Genomic DNA, 9,574 nt, shown 5'->3' with positions numbered 1-9,574 from the left:
GTGAGGCGAGTATAATGCTCAGGGGGCTCCTTCTGTACTATGATCTGCGCCCCTGCAACATCATCACTGGGACCCAATAGTTGCCATGATGATCCGGTGGCATCATGATGACATCTGGGTCACCAAGCTACGGCAAGCCCCTCAGACCATGTGCAGAGCGTGGCCTAAGGGGATTGTGTCAGTGCAACACTGACAGTTATAAGTCACTGCAATGATTGTGCATTGCAGTGGATTATAACAACAACAAGGCTACTGAAAGTGAAAGTCTCATCGTGGAACATAGTAAAAATGTTAAAAAAGTAAAAAAAAGAAAATTAACAAAAAAGTTAACATTTTTAGTATCGCTGCATTCGGGAAGACCTGCCCCATAAAACTGTCCTACTAGTTAACTTCAGTAAACGCCGTAAAAAAAAAAAACAGGTCAAAGATGCTTTTTCATCATATTGCCAAAGAAAAACTGGAATAAAACGCGATAAAAAAATAAAAAAGACAAATATAAATAAAAATGGTATAGCTGAAAACGACATCTTTTCCTGCAAACAACAATCCACCGTACAGCTCCATCAGTGAAAAATGAAAAAAGTTACAGCTCTCAGAATGAAGCAATGCAAAAATAATTATTTTTTCTATAAACTAGTTTTTACTGTGTAAAAGCACCAAAACATAAAAAAAATATATAAATGTGATATCGCTGTAACCGTACTGATCTGGAAAATAAAGCTGCCTTATTAATTTTACCGCACGTAGAATGACATAAAAAATTTCCTGAATTGCTGTTCTTTGTTCATTTTGCCTCCCAAAAATCAGAATAAAAAGCTATCAAAATACACTATGCGACCAAAATCGTACCAATAAAAACGTCAACTGGTCCCGCAAAAAACAAACCTTCTCTGTCGGCAAAAATATGGAAAAATTATAGCTCTCAAACTATAAGGATGCAAAAACCAGCTTCTGCAATAAAAAGCGTTTTTAAGTGTTTACAGCAGCCAAATATAAAACACCGATATAAATCTGGTATCGCAGTAATCGCACCGACCCGAAGAACAAAATGATTTTTTCATTCTGCCTTCCAAAGATCGCAGTAAAGTTTGGCTCACATTTATCCTGCCCTCTGCGCTGAACGCTTACACCGAGGTTTCTGTGTAAATCTCTGAAATACATGTTTCAGATGGAACCCCTTGTAGACGATTCCCTATAATGAGGCACAAGAGAGCAGTGTGGACGCTGTCTGGCCTGTGATCTGGCGGTGTCCGTCTTTTTAGGCGTGCATAAAAACGAGGTCCGCCACAGTTTTGTGCACTTCTGAAAAGAAGGAAACTGCTGAACACAGGCCAAACAGAGTCCAGACAATCTCTGCTTCCTCATTATAGTAAATGGACCCCTCTGAGGTTTCACTTGAATCATGTCACTCAGATATTTAGATGGAAACCACTAAGTAAGTGCTCAGCATAGAGCAATGGATGAATGTGATCCCAAACGATATGTAAAATGTCCCTAAAAAAAGCTTCAACTCAATCCAGAAAAATAGCAAGTCTACACTCATGTCTGTCACCTGTCAATCGAAATATATGGGGCTTCCATGTTACTGGTAGCACAAAAGCTCTGGAAAAGAGCTATGGCTCCTCGCACCCTAAAAGAAATCAAGTGAATTCTGCACTCCCAAATCTAAATGCCCTCTTCTGCTCTGAGCCCCAGAGTGCCTAAACCACATTTAGCATCCACATGTTTCGCATTTTTGTAGTGATGAGAGCCCACTTAATTTATGGATACATGTCTCCTGAAGCACAACTGGGCATAACATACTGGTCACCACAACGTACTGGTCACTACAACTTACTGGGCACTACTTGCAGCTTGCAATTTACTCAGTAACATCCACTGTTGATTATTTCTGGAAAACACACATGTAGTGTTGAGCGATACCTTCCGATATTCGAAAGTATCGGTATCAGATTGGATCGGCCGATACTGGCAAAATATCAGATCTCGCCGATACCGATACCCGATACCAATGCAAGTCAATTGGACACAAATATCGGAAGGTATCCTGGATGGTTCCCAGGGTCTGAAGGAGAGGAAACTCTCCTTCAGGCCCTGGGATCCATATTCATGTAAAAAATAAAGAATAAAAATAAAAAATATGGATATACTCACCCCTCCGGCGGACCCTGGACCTTAGCGATGTAACCGGCAGCTTCCATTCCTAAGAATGCAGAGTGAAGGACCTTCGATGACGTCGCGGCTTGTGATTGGTCACGTGACCACTCATGTGACCGCTCACGCGACCAATAAAAGCCGCGACGTCATCGCAGGTCCTACACTCACTGCATTCTTAGGAACGGAGGCTGTCGGTTACATCGCTAAGGTCCAGGGTCCGCCGGAGGGGTGAGTATATCCATATTTTTTATTTTTATTCTTTATTTTTTACATGAATATGGATCCCAGGGCCTGAAGGAGAGTCTCCTCTCCTCCAGACCCTGGGAACCATACACTGGGAACTTCCGATTCCGATTTCCGATATCACAAAAATATCGGAACTCGGTATCGGAATTCCGATACAGCAAATATCGGCCGATACCCGATACTTGCGGTATCGGAATGCTCAACACTAGTCACTACACCTGTAGATACATTTCAAAAGGGGTATAATTTTCAAAATAGGGTCACTTGAAGGGGAATTCTGCTCTTCTAGCACTAGCTAACAGCTGCTCTGTATATGGATTCCGCAAACTATTCTTGAAAAATCTGGGCTCTAGGAGGCAAATAGCGCTCCATCCCTCCCAATTGTTGCAGTATGGCTAAGCACCGTACAGCCACATATGGGGTATTTCTACATTCAGCAGAATTTGTGGGACACTTTTTGTGCCATTTTTACCCATTTCTCTTTGTGAAAATGTAAAACCTGGGGCTAATATATAATTTCTGTGGTGAAAATGTACTTATTTTTTTTTCACTGGCCAGTAATATAAAAATCAGTGAGACATCTGTGGTGTCAATATGATCACTGCAACCCTAGATGAATTCATCAAGAGGTGTAGTTTGTAAAATGGGAGTTCTGCTGCTCCTTAGGAGGAGTTTGCTGTTCTGACACCTCAGGGGCTCACCCAGTAGCTCATAGCACCTGCAAACCAGCACAGTAAAATCTAAACTATAATATCAAAAATAGATATAGAATCACTGCACTCAATAGAGAAAGTATGCTTTCAAGTGAATAAACTTTATTTACGGTAGTGGATGAAGCGACAGTATTTTTGACGTTTCGGCCGAACTCCGGCCTTTATCACATAGTCGCTGGAAAAAATATAAAACAATATATACAATCAGAATGCTTCATATACAAATATACAAGATATTTACAAAATATAGGAGAGCTAGTCTATCCGGGTTGATGAGGGTGCAAATATGCAGATGCAACTAGGCTGGCAATATCAAAAAACGACGCTGGGTATAGAACGTAAATGATTAAATACAGAGTAAAAAGATATGGAGCATACCCTTTAAGGTCACCGAAAGGTTATTGGCACCGTTTATTGGGATATCTCAAGTTGATGATATACTTCCTAAAGGTGAGAGGAGAGGGGGAAGAATAGTTAAGAAGATAGCCTAGAAATTGCTGGCGAAGTGTAACATTAAGAACAGTGACCTTGATGTAGTTTGTAGTAGTGCGTCTCTTGTATGGTATAATGTGACGTGACCGGGGGTGGGAACAAGCGGGGAGAAAAAATTAAGAGGGGAAAGAATTATGCTTATATATACATATATATGTGTGTACCCGTTTAGTGGATGATCCAGGAGGGGTTTGCGGCAAGCCAAAGGAGTGTTGTCCTGATTTTGATAATTGAGCTACAATGGGCAAAATAGTCAGGGTGAGAATATGGGACATGCTGGCGCTGGAGTCATTTTGCCGGGTAGGTGCTGGATGTATGCAATAGTACTCACAAGGACAGGAGGCGCAGTAGTCTTGCGAGAGCAACAACGTGCTTGTGCAGTAATTGTGTGCTGCACTGGATGCGGAATGTGAGTAGCGAGCCCGGGTAGCGCTGTCCTGACCATGAACACAGGGCTGTAGTAAATAGAATGGTAAGGGTGAGAATGTGGCATATAATACCGCTAGAGTTTAAAAGGGTGGTAGAGACGTACTTACTAGGATTGGTGGCGCAGTGGTCCTGCGGGCACAACGGCGTGCTGGTGCAGCGTGTGAGTTCTCTGTAACAGAGAGGGAATCCTTTTCATGCGGTGCCGTCCGGTCATGTGACCGGAAGTGAATGCGGCGCCACTGCGCCTGCGTCGGACCCTAGCCTGGTATCTATGGAGACCTGTGCCTGCGTGTGTGGTGTAACACCGCTCTCTGTCATGGCAGGTTGCGGAGGGGATAGCGCATGCGCTGGACTGTACCAGCAGGGCATGCCTGCGTCTGCGACTGAGCTGCTATAGTGATATGTGAGAAGGAGGGAGGTAATAGTAGATGAAGACCAGAGTGGAATAGCCTTCTAAAGGGGATGTTAGTAATGTATATATGGTGATCATACATAGTGAAATCGACGGTATATATAGTACAATAGGCGGTCCGTATAATAATGCGATAGACAATAGACAATGAAACCAATAAACAAAAAAATGAGTAGATAAGTAAATAAATTGGTCAATAAAATATAGAATAATGGTAATTAGCATTTGTAGGAGTCCAAACAAAACAAAATTGGGAAGTAAAAGAAAATGAACAAAAAAGGGGAGGTTAAAGGAAAAGGAGAAACAAAGAGAAAAGGAATATAGGAAAAAGTGAGAAAAAAAAGAGAAAAAAAAAAAAAAAAAAAAAAGGGAGGGGGGGGGGGGGGGGGAAGGAAAAGAGGGATGTAGGTTGGTCTTACCGCCCCAGAGGAAGGATGAAGAGATTGAGACATACGATTTTTCAAATGATTTTTCAATGGGTCTAAGGAAAGAAAAGTATCAGATTAGCCAATCTATTTCTCGATTTAACCCTCTGGGGTGTAGGGTATCCAAGGTGTATATCCAGTACGTCTCCCTTTGTTTTAATAAGCGGATGTGGTTACCACCTCTCTTTGGTCTTGGCACTTTTTCAATAATCTGGTATCTTAGTTGAGATATGTTGTGTTTTGCCTCTTTGAAATGTGCTGGTAGGGGTAGCCATGTCTTACCACATCGGATCGTGGACTTGTGTGCGGAAATACGGTCACGTATGGCCTGGGTGGTCTCCCCCACGTAAAGCAGTCCACATGGGCATTTTATTATGTATACCACAAAGTTTGTTTCGCATGTGAAAAAATCTTTAATAGGGTATGATCTGCCAGTTCGGGGGTGTACGACTTCATTGCCCTTAATGATGTTTGAACAACTCATACAGCTTAGACACGGAAAGGTGCCAGTTCTGCGAAGTCCTGTGAGGGTCCGTGTGGATGTTTTGTTGGTATGTCCTAAGTCAGCTCTGACCACTCTGTCTTTAATGTTTTGGGGTCTTCTGAGACACATTAATGGTGGATTTCTGAATATGGTGATATTGGGATATGATTTCATGAGGAGAGGCCAATGTTTATGAATCAAATTGTGGACTTTGTTCATGGATGGGTGATGGTCATGAACGAAGGGTAACCTAGGTGGTTTCGTGGTGGAAGAGTTGGTTCCCGTGTCATCGAGGGCCCTGGACATTTCCGTGGCTAGTAGTGTAGATGGATAATTCCTAGATTTGAATTTGTCTGACATTTCCTGTAATCTGGATTTTCTAGTGTCACTGTCGGATACAATTCTCGTAACCCTTTTGAATTGTGACCGTGGAAGACTATCTCTTGTGGACTTGGGGTGGCAGCTGTCATAGCGAAGGAGATTATTACAGTCAGTGGGCTTGGTGTAAATGTCGGTGGTCAATTTGCCCTGGGGGTTCTTCTGTACCCTTGTGTCCAAAAAGGTAATCGTCTCCAAATCATGAGAAAGTGTAAATTTGAGTTCTTCCCTGACGCTATTGAGGGTATTGAAGAAGGTAGATAGGCTACTGGGGTCTCCAAGCCAGATACAAAAAATGTCATCAATATAGCGGAGCCATATGATGGCATGCTGCTGGAATAGTGGATTAGTGTAGATGTGGTCACGCTCGAATCTGTCCATATATAGATTAGCGTAGGCGGGCGCAACATTTGAGCCCATGGCGGTCCCGCACGTCTGGACAAAAAAATCGTCCTCAAAACGAAAGAAATTGTCTCTCAGTACTATGTTGAGAAGGTCGAGACACAATTCTCGTAACCTTATGTCAGTGTTTGCTTCCTCAAGAGTTTGTAGAACTGCTTGTATACCCTTTTCATGAGCGATAGATGTGTACAGACTGTTCACGTCGAGAGTGCAGAGGATACTGGTTGGTGGGACTGTGTCAAGAGTGCGGATTTTGTTCAATAAATCGCCTGTGTCCAGAATGAAGGATTTGGTATTGTAAGTGTATGGTGTTAATATTTTTTCGAGAAATATTGATAGTGGATTCAGAATGGAATCTGTTGAGGCAACAATGGGACGACCAGGTGGGTTATGTAAGTCTTTGTGGATCTTGGGTAGGGTGTACAGCACCGGGGTGACTGGGTGTTGGTTAATTAGAAAAGTTTTTGTTTTGTTATCAATCGTCTTGTTTTCTAGATGTTTGTTAAGGATATTGTCAATTTTCCTACGTATGGCAAATGTAGGGTCGGATTGGACTTTTCTATAGGTTTTGGTGTCAGCTAGTTGTCTCCTTATTTCACCCACGTACTGGCTTTTGTTCATGACTACTAGAGCTCCACCCTTGTCCGCTGCCTTAATAATGATGTTGGTATTGTCCTGTAGGGACTTCAATGTTTGTGTCTCTAGTGTCGATAAGTTATGGCGGATGGGAAGTAGGCCCAACCGTTGGGTATGGATGATTTGTTTGATGTCCCTATCTACCAGGTCAACAAATGTCTCAACGGCATGATTGGATCTGGGGGGCATAAAGTTACTTGGACTCCTTAGACCCAAGGAGCTAATTGTGATGGGCGGACTTGGTTCACTATCAGAGATGGAACCTAGGGAGTTGGGTACGTGTGGTGAGGTGTTTTCAAAGTGTACCTTTAATCTAATATTACGATAGAATTGCTGGAGATCTTTCTCCAGTTGGAAGGCATTCCATTTAGGTGTTGGACAAAAGGAGAGACCGAGATTAAGAACTTTCAGCTCTAGGGGAGAAAGTGAATAGTCAGAAATGTTCACAACTATGTTTGGACTCCTACCTGCGAGCGAAGGACCATCTGTCGATTCTCGTCTCCTCCTCCTCGACCGCCTCGTTGGTGCGTGTTTTGGCCTAAAAAAGCCGTTCTGGAGGGGGGAGCTCTGCCAGTGTCGCTCCCGGATCCTGGAGATGAACCCCCGGCAGGAGAGGAGCCCCCTGAAGCTGTATATCCTCCCTGTTGGTAACGGGGTCTCTGGCGATAACGTTTCTGGGCTGTGTCCTCCCATCGGTACACTCTATTGTTGAGGTAATCTTCCGTGTCGCGTTGAAATTTGGACCTCTTTCTGTCTTCTAAGGTCTTCTGATGTGTTATAAGCGCTGAATCGATCTTACTTTTCAGGGTATTAAAGTCCGTAGTGCTCAAGGTTGAAGTAAGTTGTGTTTCGATTGTAGAGATTTTCTCCTCAGTCTCTTTGATAGCTTCTTGAAGATATTCGATTGTAAGTAGAATAATATCGAACGAGCACTTGTTCAGAATTTTCTGAAAGGTAGCACAATATTTGTTATTATCAGAAAACAGAGTTGGTCGTAGATTACACCTTAGTCCACGAGGTATCTTGCCCTGTCTATGGTACTCCCCTAATGTCGCACAATGCAAATCGTATGCTATCAGTCTCTTTCTCTCTTTTTCCCAGTCTTTCATCTTGATATCTCTGCTAGGGATGTGGAGGAAGTCTGTGCCAGATCTAATTCTGGATAAGATTGTAGAGCCTAGTGCATCATCATACATGTAGGTTTCTGACGACATGGATAGTTAGGTCGGTGCTGATAACCAAGAAAACAGTCCAATTTTAGTATAGATGGTTAGCACTCGACCATGTAGAACAAGGTGCAAGTGAAAAGGAACCAAAGATTCCGTAAAGTCCAAAAATAGATATAGAATCACTGCACTCAATAGAGAAAGTATGCTTTCAAGTGAATAAACTTTATTTACGGTAGTGGATGAAGCGACAGTATTTTTGACGTTTCGGCCGAACTCCGGCCTTTATCACATAGTCGCTGGAAAAAATATAAAACAATATATACAATCAGAATGCTTCATATACAAATATACAAGATATTTACAAAATATAGGAGAGCTAGTCTATCCGGGTTGATGAGGGTGCAAATATGCAGATGCAACTAGGCTGGCAATATCAAAAAACGACGCTGGGTATAATCCAATCATGCCGTTGAGACATTTGTTGACCTGGTAGATAGGGACATCAAACAAATCATCCATACCCAACGGTTGGGCCTACTTCCCATCCGCCATAACTTATCGACACTAGAGACACAAACATTGAAGTCCCTACAGGACAATACCAACATCATTATTAAGGCAGCGGACAAGGGTGGAGCTCTAGTAGTCATGAACAAAAGCCAGTACGTGGGTGAAATAAGGAGACAACTAGCTGACACCAAAACCTATAGAAAAGTCCAATCCGACCCTACATTTGCCATACGTAGGAAAATTGACAATATCCTTAACAAACATCTAGAAAACAAGACGATTGATAACAAAACAAAAACTTTTCTAATTAACCAACACCCAGTCACCCCGGTGCTGTACACCCTACCCAAGATCCACAAAGACTTACATAACCCACCTGGTCGTCCCATTGTTGCCTCAACAGATTCCATTCTGAATCCACTATCAATATTTCTCGAAAAAATATTAACACCATACACTTACAATACCAAATCCTTCATTCTGGACACAGGCGATTTATTGAACAAAATCCGCACTCTTGACACAGTCCCACCAACCAGTATCCTCTGCACTCTCGACGTGAACAGTCTGTACACATCTATCGCTCATGAAAAGGGTATACAAGCAGTTCTACAAACTCTTGAGGAAGCAAACACTGACATAAGGTTACGAGAATTGTGTCTCGACCTTCTCAACATAGTACTGAGAGACAATTTCTTTCGTTTTGAGGACGATTTTTTTGTCCAGACGTGCGGGACCGCCATGGGCTCAAATGTTGCGCCCGCCTACGCTAATCTATATATGGACAGATTCGAGCGTGACCACATCTACACTAATCCACTATTCCAGCAGCATGCCATCATATGGCTCCGCTATATCGATGACATTTTTTGTATCTGGCTTGGAGACCCCAGTAGCCTATCTACCTTCTTCAATACCCTCAATAGCGTCAGGGAAGAACTCAAATTTACACTTTCTCATGATTTGGAGACGATTACCTTTTTGGACACAAGGGTACAGAAGAACCCCCAGGGCAAATTGACCACCGACATTTACACCAAGCCCACTGACTGTAATAATCTCCTTCGCTATGACAGCTGCCACCCCAAGTCCACAAGAGATAGTCTTCCACGGTCACAATT

The 9,574-nt window shown here is 42.7% G+C and overlaps 1 long non-coding RNA gene across 1 annotated transcript; it reads right to left on the bottom strand.

Moving 5' to 3' along the window:
* Positions 1 to 3,493: 3,493 nt before the first annotated feature.
* LOC143768550 (uncharacterized) lies at positions 3,494 to 7,761 on the bottom strand. The gene is made up of 3 exons (XR_013213937.1): positions 7,242 to 7,761; positions 4,869 to 4,930; positions 3,494 to 3,560 (listed from the first exon to the last, which is right to left on the bottom strand). It is a non-coding gene; the product is annotated as an uncharacterized LOC143768550 (long non-coding RNA).
* Between the last annotated feature and the right edge of the window lie 1,813 nt (positions 7,762 to 9,574).

This window comes from Ranitomeya variabilis, chromosome 4 (genome assembly GCF_051348905.1).
Source record: "Ranitomeya variabilis isolate aRanVar5 chromosome 4, aRanVar5.hap1, whole genome shotgun sequence".
Taxonomy (NCBI): Eukaryota; Metazoa; Chordata; class Amphibia; order Anura; family Dendrobatidae; genus Ranitomeya; species Ranitomeya variabilis.
This window is presented reverse-complemented; position numbering and strand designations above follow the sequence as displayed.